Genomic DNA, 18,131 nt, shown 5'->3' on the forward strand with positions numbered 1-18,131 from the left:
ATAGAAAAAAAAAAGACCCATGAGTTTGAGCCCTTGCCCCAAAGAGAGTTGTTTTTCTGATAATCTTCCTGGAGTTTCACCTGAGAAGATAGATTTTTCACATAAAAAAATGCAGTTAATTTATAGAATTTTCATTATCGAGTCAATTGATATCAAATGAATGGATGTGTGAGCACATGGAAGAATCTGCTGTCAGTCACATTTCTCATAACTTTGAGGTACAGTGCCTAGATCTTGAATCTAAGAAATTGTATGGATGTGAGTTGGCAAAATTCATAAGAAATTGCATGGATATTCGTTGGCAAAATTCATAAGAAATTGTATGGATATTAGTTGGCAAAATTCATAAGAAATTGTATGGATATGAGTTGGCAAAATTGAGGTGAATGAGACATAGTTGGGAGGATACGACACAGGGTAATTAAACTGCTTGACTCAATGTGTTAAGCGAGTTTATGAAAAGATAGTTGTGAAGGGTGAAGCTAATTTGTAAAACTTATGCATGAAACTTAAGCATAAACCCATGGAGAGGGAATTGAGAACTGACACTTCATAACTGGGGAAACTGGAAATTAAAGAAAGAAAAAAAAACTTAAAATTTTTGTTTGCTGAAATTTGTAGGAAAGTAAACGGTGTTATATTTTTAAGAATTTGTTTAAAAAATATGATTAGCTGAGCAAAGTTACCAGAAAACTGCTATCCTAGTTGAAATTAAACATTATTTGCTGTTTCCTGAGTGAGTGATAGCTTCCAGCTTAAATGTTGCTTATGCAAAATTCTGATGTTTTTCTGTGCGACGGAAAGCATTCAGAATCTGTGACATGAATTGACTTTGTGCTTTGAGATTCAAAATTTATTGTTCTGAAAGTAATATTTAGAATAAGTAAATCTTGATGTTCACCTTTACAAAAGCCAATGCCTGTTTTCTAATTAGAAAAGCAAAAAATAATAAGAATTAGAACACAGAACTAACTCATATGAAATGTAGAAGTCTCATTTGGTCTACAGAGCCCTAATGTTTTAACAGCTGCACTGGAGACTGACAGAAAATATTAGCACATTTATTTAGGCATGACAAGATTTAAATCTGACTTAAAGCCTCCTCTATCACAATGGCAGATTCACTGTGTAAGTTTATTGTACAAGCATCATCTATTGGAAACCCCTGACTGAATATCAAATTCAGCTACATTTCCGAGCATCATTTTAAGAATCAGGGTGTTTTCCAGATTTTCTGCCATTTTATTTAAGCCTGAAAACATCACATTTCAAATTTTAAAAATCAAAATGGAGAAAAAGAACCAATGACAAAAACCACTTGATTATCTCAATAGACACAGAAAAGGTCTTCAATAAAATTCAACACCCCTTCATACTAAAAACTCTCAATAAACTATGTATTGATGGAACATATTCAAAAAATAAGAGCCATTTATGACAAACCCACAGCCAATATCATACTGAATGGGCAAAAGCTGGAAGCATTTCTGTTGAAAACTGGCATTAGGCAAGGATGCCTTCTCTCATCACTCCTATTCAACATAATATTGGAAGTTATGGCCAGGGTAATTAGGCAAGAGAAAGAAATAAAGGGTATTCAGATAGGAAGAGAGGAAGTCAGACTGTGTCTGTTTGCAAATGACATGATCCTATATCTAGAAAACCTCATCGTCATCTCAGCCCAAAAGCTTCTTAAGCTGATAAGCAACTTCAGCAAAGTCTCAGGATACAAAATCAATGTGCAAAAATAACAAGCATTCCTGTATGCCAAAAATAGACAAGCAGAGAGCCAAGTCGTGAATGAACTCCCATTCACAATTGCTACAGAGAGAATAAAATACCTAGGAATACAGCTAACAAGGGAAGAGTGAAGGACCTCTTCAAGGAGAACTACAAACCACTGCTCAAGGAAATAAGAGAGGACATAAACAAATGGAAAAACGGTCCATGGATAGGAAGAATGCTCATGGATAGGAAGAATCAACATTATGAAAATGGCCATAGTGTCCAAAGTAATTTATTGATTCAATGTTATTCCCATTAAACTATCATTGATATTCTTCATAGAATTAGAAAAAAACTACTTTAAAATTCATATGGAACCATAAAAGAGCACATATGGCCAAGACAATCCTAAGCAAAAATAACAAAACTGGAGGCATCACACCGCCTGACTTCAAACTATACTACTAGTGTACAGTAACCAAAACAGTATGGTACTGGTGAATAAAAAGACACATAGACCAATGGAACAGATTAGAGATCTCAGAAATATGACTGCACATCTACAACCGTCTGATCTTCAACAAACCTGATAAAAACAAGCAGAGGGGAAAGGATTCCCTATGTAATAAACGGTGCTGGGAAAACTGGCTAGACATATGCAGAAAACTGAAATTGGACCTCTTCCTTACACCTTACACAAAAATTAACTCAAGATGGATTAAAGACTTAAATGCAAAACCCAAAACTATAACAACTCTAGAAGAAAAACCTAGGCAATAGCACACAGGACATAAGCATGGGCAAAGATTTCATGACGAAAACATCAGAAGCAATTGCAACAAAAGCAAAAATTTACAAATGGGATCTAATTAAGCTGCTGCAAAAGAAGCTATCAGAATGAATAGACAACCAGAATAGGAGAAAAGTTTCGCAATCTATTGATCTGACAAAGGTCTAATATCCAGAAACTACAAGGAACTTAAATTTACAAGAAAAAACAATCTCATTAAAGGGGGGTAAAGGACATACACAGACATTTCTCAAAAGAAGACATTTATGTGGCCAAAAACATGAAAACCGTTCAACATCACGGATCATTAGAGAAATGCAAATCAAAACCACAATGAGATAACCATTGTGGAAGACAATGTGGTGATTGTTCAAAGACCTAGAACCAGAAATACCATTTGACCCAGAAATCCCATTACTGGGTATGTACCCAAAGGAATATAAATTATTCTACTATAAAGATACATGCATGTGTATATTCATTGCAGTACTATTCACAATACCAAAGACATGGCATCAAACCAAATGCCCATCAGTGATTGACTGATAAAGAAAATGTGGTACATATACATCACAGAATACTGTGCAGCCATAAAAAGGAGTGAAATCATGTCCTTTGCAGGGACATGGATGGAGCTTGAAGCCGTTATCCTCAGCAAACTAACACAGGAACGGAAAAGCAAATCTGCATGTTCTCACTTATAAGTGGGAGCTAAACAATGAGAACACATGGACACAGGGAGGGGAACACCACATACTGGGGCCTGTTGTGGAGAGTGGGAAGGAGGGAGCATCAGGATAAATAGCTGATGCATGTGGTGCTTAATACCTAGGTGAGGGGTTGATAGGTGCAGCCAACGGCACACATTTACCTATGTAACGAACCTGCACATCCTGCACTTGTATCCCAGAACTCAAATTATCAAAATAATCAGAATGTGGGATCATCTTGATGTCATCTTCAATATGTTATAAGCCTCTGGTGACTTATTAACACCAAATAACATTTACTGAACACTTGAATACATTTAGCTTTTCATCAAAACTGTTAAACAGTAAATTCAGGGCCAGGTATAGTGGCTCACGCCTGTAGTTCCAGCCACTCAGGAAGCTGAGGCAGGAGTATTGCTTGAGCCCAGGAGATGGGGGCTGTAGTGAGCTAGGATCACACCACTGCACTCTAACCTGGGTGAAAGAGCAAGACCCTGTCTCAAAAAAAATAGATTCAGATGTGCTTTAAGCCTTTATGAGCATGCATATTAAATAGGTGGCACATGAAAGTGCATATTCACACTTCACAATGTGAAAACAGTTATAACAGCACAGAGAGACCACATCAAGGACAGGTTGGAAGTAGCGTAGAGTAGTATGCAGCCGTGTAGTAAAAGTTGCCCATTTCAGAAACTAAAAACATGAATGAAAAATGAGGCAAAATGGACCAGCAGAACCATACTGGCAGCATTCAAAGGAAACGGGTAGTACAGCCTCACACTATAAACTCTGAACAGCAGCAGACAAAAGACCTACTAGAATTGGAATTTGGCTCCTATACTGGCTTCCTAGAAGCTGTGCATGGGCGAGGACAAGGTTAGTAATTTGTGAAAAGCCAAATGCATTTGGAGGGAATCAAATGCCTGTTGAGTCAGCGCCTACGGGAGATATCCAAAAGTGTTTCTCCAAGGTGTGAGCTCCTCCCCGATCATGTATACAGTCATCCGGCATTATTCAGCAGGGCTACTGCCAGCCCACACGCAGCCCTGTGTGTGAGTGAGTGGCACCTTTGTACAGAGAAAGGTCCTTTCTCTGAGCAGATGTGACCCCACACCAGGACACATGGCTCAGAGTAAACTGGATTTTGGCCCCCAGCTGCATTCTCACTGGCTCCCTAGTGCAGTGCACTGACCTCATGACTGTCTCAGTCCTGCTTGCCAAGGAAGGGAAAGCTGTTGGGAGTGGCATTCTCACTCTGGGAGGGAGGCAGTTGAGATGCAAGGCTCCCCAGAACTCACTGTCTCCAATGGCAGGTGGTCTGGGAGCTGGTCCTGACCTGGGTCCTGTTACCTGAGAGGGTGGGGCTTATGAGGAGTGGTGATTTGAGTTAACTGACCCCCTTCTTATTTTCTTCTGTAATGTTGTTTAAAACTGGACAGAATTCACTCTGCCTAATCGGGGGCATATCCTGTTTCCGAGGACAGCGTCTTCCATGTTGGTGGTTCCACCAAACCAGGTAAACTTTTTCACTTGTGATGGAAATGCTTAACCTCAGGTTAATCCCACCTCCTTCATGCCTATCTTTCCAGAAGTTGTTTCTCCTCTCCTCCTAGCCAGGGAGGAAAAGTGGGGAAAACAGATGGCTTTGGGGCTTTCCTCCTCACAGGAATGGGGAACTTAGGGCAGGGCTGTCCATCAGCCCTTTTCCCCTCTGCTCAGGTTGGTTCTTGTGCTGGTACTTTTTCTCTTTGAGTTCTCTGTCTTCTAAGGACTGCATATTCCTGACTTGTAGCTTATTGTCTAAGAGGAAGGGACTCAGCTGGTAGCAGCTTGGAGAATATCAAAGAGTTCAGTTTGGGTGGGAGAGCTTCAAAGACCACCCACATTGTAACTGGGAATCCACAAGGCTGCTGTGCAGCCATGAGAAAGATGCGAAGAAACTGCCCATCAACTGTTTATTTGTTTATTGTAGAGACTGGGTCTCACCCTGTTGCCCAGGCTGGTCTCTTATTCCTGGTCTCAGGTGATCCGCCACCTTGGCCCCCCAAAATGCTGGGATTAGGTGTGAACCACTGCTTCCAGCCTTATGCCTGTGAACAATGTAAAGAATACTACAGAAAAAGGACAGATATAGAACTCATTCTGAAAGAAAATTCACTCCAGGAAATAGAACATCCTTCACATTAAACACCCTATATTTTAAAAGAATTTAAAGAGAAAAGGGATCAATGAAAAAAGAAGTCAAAGATAAAACATTAAAATAAAATAGAAAGGAAACTTAGAGCTAAGAAAATAAGTTTCATAAATTAGAAACAGCAAAGAACAAAGTACACACAGCTTAAAGTTGAGTTGCCGACACACAGAACCCTTGAGATAATTCAGTCAAGTGCTTAGTGAGCATCATCTATATGCACCTGATGCTGCTCTGGCACAGGGTTAAAAAAATGAGCACTTTGGGAGGTCAAGACAGGCGGATCACTTGAGGTCGGGAGTTCGAGACCCGCCTGACCAACATGGAGAAATCCTGTCTCGACTAAAAATACAAAATTAGCCAGGCGTGGTGGCGCATGCCTGTAATCCCAGCTACTCAGGAGGCTGAGGCAGGAGAATCACTTGAACCCAGGAGGCAGAGGTTGCAGTGAGCTGAAATCACGCCATTGCACTTCAGCCTGGACAACAAGAGCAAAACTCTGTCTCAAAAAAAAAAAAAAAAAAAAGGCCAGGCGCAGTGGCTCACGCTTGTAATCGCAGTACTTTGGGAGGCCGAGGCAGGCGGATCAGCTGAGGTCAGGAATTCAAGACCAACCTGACCAACCTGGAGAAACCCTGTCTCAACTAAAAATACAAAATTAGCCAGGTGTGGTGGTACATGCCTGTAATCCCAGCTATTTGAGAGGCTGAGGCAGGAGAATCACTTGAACCTGGGAGGCGGAGGTTGCTGTGAGCCAAAATCGTGCCATTGCACTGCAGCCTGGGCAACAAGAGTGAAACTCCGTCTCAAAAAAAAACAAATCCCCTGTCCTTGTGGAGCTATGTTTTCACTGGCGTGAGGACATGGGTGGCATGCACTGATGATAAATGCTGTGGAGAAAAATAAGGTAGGATGAGGAGGAAAGAGTGACAAAGGTTATTAGGTTACCTGGGGTGTTGGAAGGCCTCTGATTAGGGTGTTGGAAGGCCTCTGATTGGGGGATATTTGATTAGATGGAAAAAAAAATTAAGATGGAGAATAGACAAGGATGATTCAATGTAAAGAAAACTGGTAGGTAGAGAAGGCTATGATTGGCACAGAAAAAAAAAATTCAAATAAATGATTATGTTTTTCCTAAATAACTGAATCTGCAGATCAAGACAACACATCATATTTTAGAAAAATGTAATATGGAATGAGCAACATTGAAACATATTTTGGGAGAACTTGCTTGGAGAAGTTTATACCCAAAAAGCCATCTATCACTCAACTTCTCCATATCAGTTCAATGTTGTACAGTGTGATCTGAGATTTTTTTCCCCAAGCAGTTATAAAGGCAAATGAATTCCTAAAATATGCAAGGACTCAGGAATCATAACACCTGCACCTGCAAACCTCTCTTGAAAATAATATTTGATGAAATCCAGTCAACCAAGAGAATCAGTGTGGAGAGTATAGTAACGAAGAAGAACATAAGAACTAGTTATGGGCCAGGCACGGTGGCTCATGCCTATAATCTCAGCATTTTGGGAATCCAAGGCAGGTGGACCACTTGAGCCCAGGAGTTTGAGACCAGCCTGGGCAACGTGGTGAAACTTCATCTCTACAAAATAAATATTTAACAATTACCTGGGTGTGGTGGTGCAACTCTGTAGTCCCAGCTACTAGGGAGGCTGAGGCAAGAGGATTGCCTGAGCCCAGGAGTTCAAGGCTTTAGTGAGCTGTGATAGCACCACTACACTCCAGCCTGGGCCACAGAGTGAGACACTGTCTCAAAAAACAAACAAAAACCCAACTATGAAGTATGACTCCATTAAAATTTAAAATTAGTAATGAGATCTACAGTTACAGCGAAGAATGTCAGAATGAAAGACAAGTTTCACAATTTAAAATAATAGAACTAATGGGCTGGGACAAAAATCCTACAGCTTGTTGGCAACTCAATAGGGGCTGAGCGGCCAGTGTAAGTGAGCTAATTTCCTTGTCTTTCACAGCAGGAAGTCAATAATCACTTCATTTTTTTAAAGTTAAGATATTAAAAGTTTTTAAAGTTTATCCTTTAAAATACAAAAGTGACCAGGTGGAGTGTTACGTGCCTGTACTCCTAACTACTTGGGAGGAAGAAGTGGGAGAATCACTGGAGACCAGGAGTCCAAGGCCAGCCTGGGCAACATAGCAAGACTCTGCCTCCAAAAAAAATTTTTTTTTTTTTAATTTTTAAGTAATTTTAAATTACCAGAAGGGTGGCGGGGGTAAGGGTGCATCAGAAAATTGACCATATAGCTCAAGATAAAAAAAAAAAAGAGAGAGAGAGAAATGACAGTCTCCAGATCCAATATAACTGGGATTCTCCCGTTTAATATCAGACAGCATTGAATTAGAGGTAAAAAAGTGTTGCATCTGTAACAAGACTATAAGTGGCCTAAATCGCTTTGCAACACAAAACAAAACAGCATTCTGGCAGAAACTGCTAACTGTCCACCAAAACCTATTCTCTTTTTCCATGACCCCGAATTACAGATGAGCATATGGCTGTTCAGATACACCCTGCAATCGCTTGGGATTTCAATGGAATGTGAGTGGAGGTGAGTGCCACCCCGGGCCTGGCCCGTAAACCTCCCTGCTTGCCCTTTGTGTTCCTCCCCTTTCCCATAGGTTGGAATGACAATGACCAAGGTGATGAGCATATGGCTGTTCAGATACACCCTGCAATCGCTTGGGATTTCAATGGAATGTGAGTGGAGGTGAGTGCCACCCCGGGCCTGGCCCGTAAACCTCCCTGCTTGCCCTTTGTGTTCCTCCCCTTTCCCATAGGTTGGAATGACAATGACCAAGGTGATGGCATTGAAGATGGCCACAGGGCTTCAGCCCAACTTCCTAACTGTGTGGTGTCTCTGTTTTCTCCACACCCACTCTGCCTACAAAGTCAGCTCTCATTGACAGTTGAGCCAGGGTTTTAACAGAAGGCAGAAAACTTATCCCAGTTATCTAGATGGAAAGAATTCCAACAATTGTTTCATTAGATCTAAAATAGGAAACAGAAAGCATAACTATCATATTTATTTGGGAGTAGGGAGGCAAGGGTCTGTGTGTTCTAGCAGTCATATTATAAGTATCAAAATACATGAAGTGGGCACGTGTAGTGGCTTGTAGTTTCAGCAACTAGGGAAGTTGAGGCAGGAGGATCACTTGAGCCAAGGAGTTTGATGGAGCAGTGAGCCATGATTGCACCACTGCACTCTAGCTTGAGTAATAGAGAGAGAGAGACCCTGTCTCTTAAATTAACTAATTAATTAAATATATATGTATACACACACACACACACACAAACACATAAAAGGACCTGCAAATTCAAAGAGAAACAAAAACATAATCAGAGAGACTTTAACACCTATGACAAATAAAATCCATGAATGTAATGGTGATATAGAGGATGAGAATAATATGTAATTAGTAATTATTGTTACATATTAATATATAAATAATTCCATATCCAAACAAAAATTCCATTTAATTTCATATTCAAACAGATCATACCTTCTACTGCCCTGAGATATTTCTCGAAACTGATCATATCTTGGGTGCCAAAGAAAGCCTCCATGCATTTCAAAATTAGAAATAGTACAGATTGCATTCTCTTATGTCAAACAAAAGAAAAAAAATCTACAGTTTAATAATCAAAATAGAAAAAAAACAAAACCCAACGCTTTGGAAATTTTGAAATTCCTTTCTAAGTTGAAACCAAAATTAAAATTTTAGAATATCTAGACTATGATCGAATTTCTATATTTAAGATGGCTAAAACCATATTCAGAGAAAAAATTCACAGCTTTAAATGTAGTGCTAAGACAGAATGGAAGTAAATTGACTGAATGTTAATTTTAAAAAAACTTTAAAAATTATGGCAAAATAAACATAAGCACAAGAATGAAAATGATAAAGTGAAACAGAAATTAAGCAATTTAAGAACAGGAAAATAGAATAAATCCAAGATCTGGATTCCCTCAGCTTTATTAAGGCATAATTGACAAAATTATATCTATTTATGATGTACAATGTGAATGTTGATACACGTACATGTTGTGAAATGAATCAAGCTAATTAACATACCCATTACCTCACATTTTTTTAAATGGTGAAAATATTTAAGATCTATTCCTTTAGTAATTTTCAAGTAGACATCATTGTTAAGAATTTAGTCCCCATAAACTGTTTTTTGAAGAAACTGTCAGATAGCTACACCTCCAGTCAGCCTAATGAAGTAATGATGGAGACTAATAATAGCTTACATTTATTGAGCACCTAATATGCTAGGCACTGGGCTTAGTGCCTTACCTCTACTTTATGAGGTAAGAACTATCATTCTCATTTTCCATATGAGGAAACTGAGGCGGGGGTTTAAGCATTTTGCCCAAGGTCTCACAAATAGTAAATGACTCAACAGTTAGATTCCAAGTCACAAAATTAGAACTCAAAAGAGAAAGTCATCACAGATGTAGAAGACATTTTAAATTTTAAATTAAAATGATACATAGCAACATGAGAAAATTCTCAAACTTGTAACATGACTGCTTCGAAGGTGCTTCATGAAGAAACAGGCTCATCTGTTTTTCCAGAGCTGAAAAACTTGGGGTAGGGCTGTGGGGACCCGCTGTCACCAGGCCTGTGCCCCCTTTTACAATAGCCTTGGCTCCTCTGTGACTGGTACAGTATCTCATGGACAGCAGAATGGGAGCAATGAGGAGCAGCTTCCCTAAATGAGGGGGCCGGCAACCTTGCAGCTGTGAGAGAAGTGTATTTATTCTGACTTAATTCTTTCTTGAAAACAGATTACTTGAGACATATCGGACACTAAAAGCGAGCCCCAGTTGCATCTTGTGGAAAGCACTGAGAGCTACCAAATATACACGGACGTTTCCAGCATGAGTATATTTCATTCCCTTTGAGATCCCACAATAAAATGAAAGTGAAGAAACTCAATAACATGAATCAATTGCCCGCCCTACCATGGTGGAGGAGAAACACAATGCGAGGTAGATAATTAATGGTCCCATCTTATGCAATCAGTACAGTGAACTAAAGGGGCAGGTTTAAGTGGCAATTTTGGTTCAAATGCCAGCTGAGACACCAGTAAGGACGATGGGTTTAGAGAGGTTGGCATCATTTAGAGAAGGGTTTGTTTTCTGAGCCTGCAAGTGAGGGCTGTAATCAGAAACCTTTTATTCAACATGTGTTTCTGGTTCTTCAAATTCAATTGTTTTTTGATAGAGACATTGCAAATTATGAAAGCACAGCTCATGACCTAGAAGTCTTGCAGCAAAATCGTTTCCCTTCTGAACAACTTCCTGCAAGACTCTGGTTGAAAAACTGCAGGATGAATCCAGGCAGAAAAGAGATGCTTTGAATCTGATTTTTTCCAGCAACTTCCTTTTCCAAGTTATAAAAAAAAGGTGGAATGATTCTCCAGCCATTGAAATCATTAATCTGCCCTCAATTAATGAGAATCTGTTTAAGATTTCTTTCTGGTTTTGCGTGTGTGTGTGTGTGTGTGCGCGCGTGTGTGTGTTGACCTATGTGAAAGGACAAAGTGTATTCGCATTTTTAGTATTCACAATTTCTTGACTCATAAGTTTACACCAATTTAGAGGTTCATGATCATCAGTTTCATCCTGGTGATCAATATTAATTAACATTCACTTGCAAGCAGCGATGTCCAGGTCTCCAGTGGGAAAGGACAGAAACTGTGTCTGAGAATACAGATTCAGGCCCCACATCTCCCATTTTCTGGATGTGGTCGACCATTTGGCAAATCACTGATGCTCTTTGAGCCTCAGTCTCCTTATCCTTTAAGTCAGTGAATCGGGCTAGATTTCTGCAAAGTTCTCCTCCAACTCTACCCTTTTATCAGTTTGTCTTACATTTCTGTAACTGCATCCCCTTTCCTTTAAGTGTTTCACTCCCCTGTGTCTGTCTTTCAAAGAGCTTCTCATTCTCTTGCCTTAAATTTCACCTCTACGCTGATAACTCCTATACACACACCTTGATGTGTAGATACATACATATAGATACAATAGATATGAATCCTGTATTGCTATTTAACCACTGGAAACTTCCACTTACCTGCCCTACTATCTTTCATCAAACCTCTTATCCAAATTTTGTAGAACTTGCTATTCCCTCCCAACATGGACCGTTCTCCGTTCTGGATTCAAGGTCTCTTCTCTATGACCTCTCATTATGCCAGAACCTGCAGTCATATTTATATTCTTCTTCATCAATTGCCAAGTCCTACTGTCTTCGGAATCTGACCTCTCCTTTCTGTTCCCACTGCCAGGACCTGGTGGCCTTGTTTCTCAGTAACCACCAACTTGATACCTGGCTCGAACCAGGAGAAAGTTCCCCAGCAGGGAATAGAGACGCCCTCCTGTCTCACTCTCTGTCGTTGAAAGCCACAAATGGGACAAAGAGAGAATGTGGTTTAGGACTCAGCTTTCAGTTCAGAGGAATGGATGCCTGTGGCACCAGGAGGAAACTGAAAAGCCAGGGAGCCAGACGGGTCCCATGAGACCCTTTCCAGAGCCCGGTAACTGACGGCTCGGAACTCACCCGCAGTGTTGGTCAGACCCTGCCTAGAGCCTGGCCAACCACTTCCCAGGACACCTGCCCAAGTGTCCACAGGACCCTGCTCAGAGCCCAGCCATCCACTGCCCAGGACACCTGTCCCAGTGTCTGTCAGGACTTTTGGCCCCATATTTGCTAAATTCTTTTCGCGATTGAGTTCATTTAGCCCTGATACCTTTTCTGTGAGGAAGGGACTGTTGCTGCTTCTGTTTGAGAAATGGCAAGGCTGAGAAGCTGAGAGGTTAGACAGGCCTGTGCCAGGCCAGTGTGTCAGGGCGAGGGTTGGAGCCAAGGTCTGCAGGATTCCAGATCTGGGCTCTCAACTCCCTACCCTAATCTGCTCACCTTTTTAACCAGCTCCCTTTGGTTTATGTTTTAACTTCTATATTCTTTTCTTTAATGACAATTGTGAGGCAAGATAGCAAACATAAAAAGCCATGTTTGCTCATATCTGCTTGAGCCCCTCACTGTGATGAAATGCAGCCCTCCAGAACAATGCCTTGAGGACAAAGCAGGACAGAGCCCTGGGTCACCCACGTCTCTCCCTGAGTCACTACATCCTTGTAAAGATAAATGACCTGATCCCTTGCCTTTGCCTAAACATAAGACAGCATAGGAGAGGGTTGGTGATGATGCTGCTACAATCTCTTACCCAAAGGTACTTTAGTCATCTAGAGCCAGATCTCTCACATCCAAATTTTGACATGATTTTGCACATACTCAAACCCCTGACATCTGCATATAAGCTGTGGGCTGAAACTGCTTTGGAGCAATCTGACCTGTCTGCTCCCAGCCGCTAGGTCACAGTCTACTGTCCTCATGAAGACTTCTGAATACAAATAACTTGAATTCTTTAAAAGCTTGATTTTTGTCTTTAGTTGACAACAACAATGGCTAAGAAAAAGCAAGTCTGAAATAGTGTCCTCAGTGGAGGGAGAGTCCCCCTGTTTTTCTTTTTTTTTTGTGGGGGGGAGACAGAATCTCGCTCTGTCTCTCAGGCTGCAACCTCAGAATCTCGGCTCACTGCAACCTCTGCCTCCCGGGTCGAAGTGATTCTCGTGCCTCAGCCTCCCAAGTAGCTGGGACTACTGGCGTGTGCCACTGTGCCCTGCTAATTTTTGTATTTTTAGTAGAGATGGGGTTTCACCATGTTGGCCAGGCTGGTCCCAAACTCCTGAGTTCGGGTGATCCACCCACCTCAGCTTCTCAAAGTGCTGGCATTACAGGCATGAGCCACCACATCCGAGAGCCCACCTGTTCTGAGAAAGGAAACTTTTTTCTATTTCTCTGCCTCTGCTTCTGCTCCTTCCTCCCCATCCTTAACGGAGTTCCTGAGCCCAGTTCAGAATGGCTCTCCTCTTGGGTCATTTCTTCCCATGGGCATTGTACCTTTGATTGACAAAGACAGAAAATCTTATAAACATCTCTTCCTGTCCAGTACTCAACACCTTTTAAGATCCATGGTTGCTAAAGAAAAATCTGGATTTGGTTGAAACCATGCAGTTTATATGCCATGATCAGGAGGAGGGACCGGGGCTTCTAGCTGTGCCCTGCCCCGATCCTGGTGAGGACCCACATTGAGTGAAACCCCTGAGGGGCACTGCAGAGGGGTCAGGGGAGGTGGGCAGCACAGACTGCAGGCAGGCTCTGGCATTTCTAGGGTTGTACTCATGTGTGATGATTCTTTTGAATCCAGAGGTTCAGTCCCTAACAACTCAGACCTGCGCCTGGAGGAGCACATCTTGCGTGGGGGAGGATATCCTTTATTTTCACCTTAGAGTTCACCTCCCTGTCCCCACCCTCCCCACCCCTGCTAAAAAGAACCGTGGCCTAGACTGGATTGTCGTGATGTTTTTCTTGCTTCCTTAGAAGAGAACGATGTTATCCTGGTGAGTCTAGAATCCTTGAAGGAACTCGTGATCAAATAGTGGGACTGCTCACATTGACACTGTCGGGAATGAATGTGCCCCTTCCCTTTTTCTCCCATATTCCGAATATCCTTGCAGGTTCCTTTGTTCCTGGGTTCCTCCACTGGCAGGGGATGAGCAGGTCAATTTCTGTCGCTAAGGGGATCTATCCCACTGCCAAATACTATGCCCTCTGCCCATCCATTTGTAGGACTCAAGTCTTGCTATGTGTTCCCTACATGAGGGAGCTGCCCACTAGAACAGCTGTCATTGACAATTGAGTCAGGATTCTGTCAGGAAAACCTATCCACTGCAGCAAAATGGAATATCTGTACTCATCTCACTTATAAACCTTCAATGGCTCCCTATTGTCTGCCTCTGTGAGTCAGTCCCAGCTATTCACAGTCTTCAAAACAAACACACAGACTGGGGGTGAGTGCCCTTGTCTGAAATGTACTTCTCCTTCTGTCTTATTCAGTCCTTCCTTTCTTGTTTTCTCTTGTCTTCCAGAACTCTAGAGGTTCTACTGGGTTTTATCTTTGAATGCCCAGGGATTCCATGTAATTCCATTCAATTATAGACCACAGACGATTCCCTGGTGATTTAATGATTTCAAAAGGTTGCTGCTTTCTTTAGCTGAAGTAGAAGCTTCCGAGGCCCAGCATTCAATAAAGGCTAAATAGGTTGAGTGTCTTCACCCAGTGCCCACTACAGAGCTAAACATGTGGTAGAGGCTAAATAAATGCTTAATTGATAAAAAAACAAAAAAAAAACAAAAGAGACTAGACAACGTCTATGTATTATGAATGTGGATTTGCCCAAAGGAAGATAGAATTATCTGTTTGAAAATAGGGAAGGATCTAAAAGATTTTTGGTATTTTTGTATCTGAGTGTGCAATCAGAATTAGAGCAATTCAGCAAACCTGTGCATGTTTATCTCATCTGAAAAATGGAAGGTTAAAGAAATTGTAAGCCTGGCGTTTATGTGCACAGCTGATGAATGACTTTAGTAATTTGTAAGCAAGAAGCTTAGAATTCCAACTTTTCTCTGTAAAAATAGCTTGAATCATATTCTGAAGGTAGAAGGTTTTACGCAAATTAATAATACAGGTGATTTTTCAACTTCTGTTGAACGGGTAAGTAAATAACCTGAACTAGCAGAATCAGCAGTTAGCTAAGTGGCTCTCTCAAATGCATCAAGGACTGTGCCATTAATTTTCTCTGCTGTGGAGGTGGAGGATGATCCCAGCACAATTCCTTCTTCCTTTGGCTTAGCCCCTTAGATCCTTGATAGAGTTTAGTCTCAGCTCTTTGATTAAATACATTGTCCCATGAAAGTTTACTGGGATTTGTCAACTAAAACTAAAATTCTAAGTGCCTTACTGATGGAACAAATTCTCTCTTGGCCAAGGGAACCCCAGGAAAAAAACTTAAAAATTGAGTTCCTGGGCCAGTCATGGTGGTTTATGCCTGTAATTCCAGCACTTTGGGAGGCCAAGGAGGGCAGACCACCTGAGGACAGGAGTTTAAGACCAGCTTGGCCAACATGGTGAAACCCCGTCTCTATTTTTAGTCTCTATTAAAAATACAAAAACTAGCTGGGTGGTGTGTGTCTGTAATCCCAGCTACTTGGGATGCTGAGGCAGGAAAATTGCTTAAACAGTAATAGACCAGGCGTGGGTGGCTCATGCCTGTAATCCCAGTGTTTTGGGAGGCCAAGGTAAGCAGACCACCTGAGCTCAGGAGTTCAAAACCAGCCTGGCCAACATGGTGAGACCCCATTTCTACTTAAAATACAAAAATTAGCTGGGCATGGTGGCACATGCCTGTAATCCCAGCACTTAGGAGGCTGAGGCAAGATAATTGCTTGAACCCAGGAGGCAGAGGTTATAGTGAGCAGAGATCTCACCATTGCACTCCAGCCTGGGTGACAAGAGTGAAACTCAGTCTCAAAATAATAACAGGTCTTATTCATTCTCTCTAACTATATTTTTGTACCAATCAAGTGAATTATTAACATTGGGAGGATTATTAACATTGGGAGGTTCATGTGTGGGAGCGCTGAGGTCAGCCCAAGGCCCGTGTGGTCATTCTTCTTCACCCCAACATGGGCTCCCACATGTACCACAATGCAAGGTCTGTTAAAAGATTCAAAAAATGGTCTCATCTGTCATCCAGGCTGGAGTGCAATGGCACGATCATGGCTCACTGCAGCCTTGACTTCCTGGGCTCAGGTCATCCTCCTGCCTCAACCACCCCAGTAGTGGGACTACAGGTGCTCACTATTATCTCACATACTCCATAAATATTATACCTACTATGTACCCACAATAACTTTTTTAAAAAAGAAAAATGCAGAAATAAGCATTACAAAATAATAGTTATAATAATTCACAACATTAGTTCCCTGTTCAAGGACCCTTCACAGGAGTCATTGCCTGTGTCCTCACAACTACTGGGTTTCTGCTCTGGGGCCAGGTGGTTCCCTTCCTCCTGAACCTGTGGTCCAGTGCCCAGCTCAGTCCTCACCCCTGCCTGACCATGGTGAAGCTGCACAGAAGGCCGATGCACTTGACTTCAGTGGCCAGTGCATATAGTAGGATGCACCATATGGAAGTGATGGGGAGCAGCCCCCCTCACAGCTCAGGCTTGAGGCTTCATGAACCCCGTGAACCAGAAGTAGGGCAGGGAGTCAGGTGGCAGCCACTCTCTTCTGTTGCCACAATCCCTTTCAAGGCCGGTCTTACTGCACCTGAAGAAATGATGTCCTGGGATGACATTACCTCTCTGGAGGGATGTGATACTTCTGACACGCCATGGGGTGTGGGCACTTATTTCTATCTCAAGGAGATGAAGGATAGAGGATCTGAACTCTGAGGAGCAGGGGGCATCGAGAAAGGGTATTCTGATGTGTGAAGTATAAATTGATGTTTCAGCTGTGTGAGGCAGGAGGTAGACATAGGTTCTCTATCCATGAGGTTCCTGGATGTCTCTGATGTCTTGTCACCAAGACATGTGTTTAATGCGAGAGAGAGGGAGTTGTGTTTTGTGAGGGGCAAACAGAAGACCTTTCCTCGCACTCCAGGGGCATGGCGAGTAGGTGAGTAGCAAATGATGTTCAGTGGGGCTTCTGGAGAATATCCCTGCCTCCAGCATGGCCTGGGTTCATTGCCGGCTGTAGTGAAACCAAGGTTTGTTGCTTTAGAACCCACCAGGCAGAAGCAGGTTTCCCTTCCAACTAACGCCAGCCCCTGTGGCTGTGCTGGGGTCTCAGCTCCACTCTCCCATCTCAAGCACCTTACCCAACAGTCATCTTTCTTTCCTGCTCTTCACTGGATCCTTTCTATTAGCATTACTGTTTGCTTATATCACCCGCGTCTTAAAATAACCCTTCCTCCCTCACTCCACATGGCCCTCCATCTCGGCCATCTTTATCCTCCATGTGAAGCCACATTTCTCTGAAGCGTTGTCTGCGTATGTTCTTTCCATTCTTCCACCAACTGCTCTGTCACTGAAATGACTCTTGCTAAGGGAATCAATAATTTTCATGTCACCAAGTTCAAAGGACATTCTCTTAGCCTTCATCTCTCAGCAGCTTTTAAACAAATAGCCTCTCCCCACTTAAAATACCAACTCCCCTTGGCTCCAGCTCATCGCATGCTCCTGGTTGACCTCCCCCTCCCCGGCAGCTCTTCCTTAGCCTCTTTACCAGGATATCCTCTTCTATTTACTATTGCAATGTTGGTGCTTCCCTTGGCTTGGCCTGAGGCCCCTTCTCTGCTGTGTCGTCTCTCCCTGGGTGGCCTCACCTACGTGCAGGACATCAATGACTCCTACATTTATTTCTCCAGCTCAGATCTCACCTGACCTCAGCGTCATATTCAACTACCTACCTGAAAGCTTAGTCAATACATCCAGTGTTGAGCCACACCAGATCAATCTGGCTTGGCTTTTGGTAACAAAGTTGTTTTTCATTTGCCATGGATCTCCAGGTTGAGGTCATATAACCTGAGCATGCCCAGATGAACCAAGTGTGCAGCCAAAGGGGGAACCTAAGTGCTTGGTTGAAGGAGTGGGGACTGATTTAAGAAGCAGACACCACCAAGCAGGATCTAGGATTCAATCAGATCGTACTCTAGTCACCCCACGTCAGTCAGTCAGATCATTCTTCCCAACACCACTTCATT

General features: G+C 42.3%; 1 long non-coding RNA gene across 2 annotated transcripts in view; it reads left to right on the forward strand.

Annotated features, from left to right (window-relative positions):
• The first annotated feature begins 4,301 nt into the window (after positions 1-4,301).
• LOC103789397 (uncharacterized) overlaps positions 4,302-18,131 on the forward strand; it is a 29,757-nt gene continuing 15,927 nt past the window's right edge. Inside the window, exons 1-3 of one of the 2 annotated variants that reach the window (XR_013530453.1) lie at positions 4,302-4,741; positions 7,937-8,160; positions 10,246-10,449. This is a non-coding gene — a long non-coding RNA (uncharacterized LOC103789397). The remainder of the gene's footprint in view (positions 4,742-7,936; positions 8,161-10,245; positions 10,450-18,131) is intronic. The other variant, XR_013530452.1, reaches the window with a different exon arrangement.

Source organism: Callithrix jacchus, chromosome 20 (genome assembly GCF_049354715.1).
Source record: "Callithrix jacchus isolate 240 chromosome 20, calJac240_pri, whole genome shotgun sequence".
Taxonomy (NCBI): domain Eukaryota; kingdom Metazoa; phylum Chordata; class Mammalia; order Primates; family Cebidae; genus Callithrix; species Callithrix jacchus.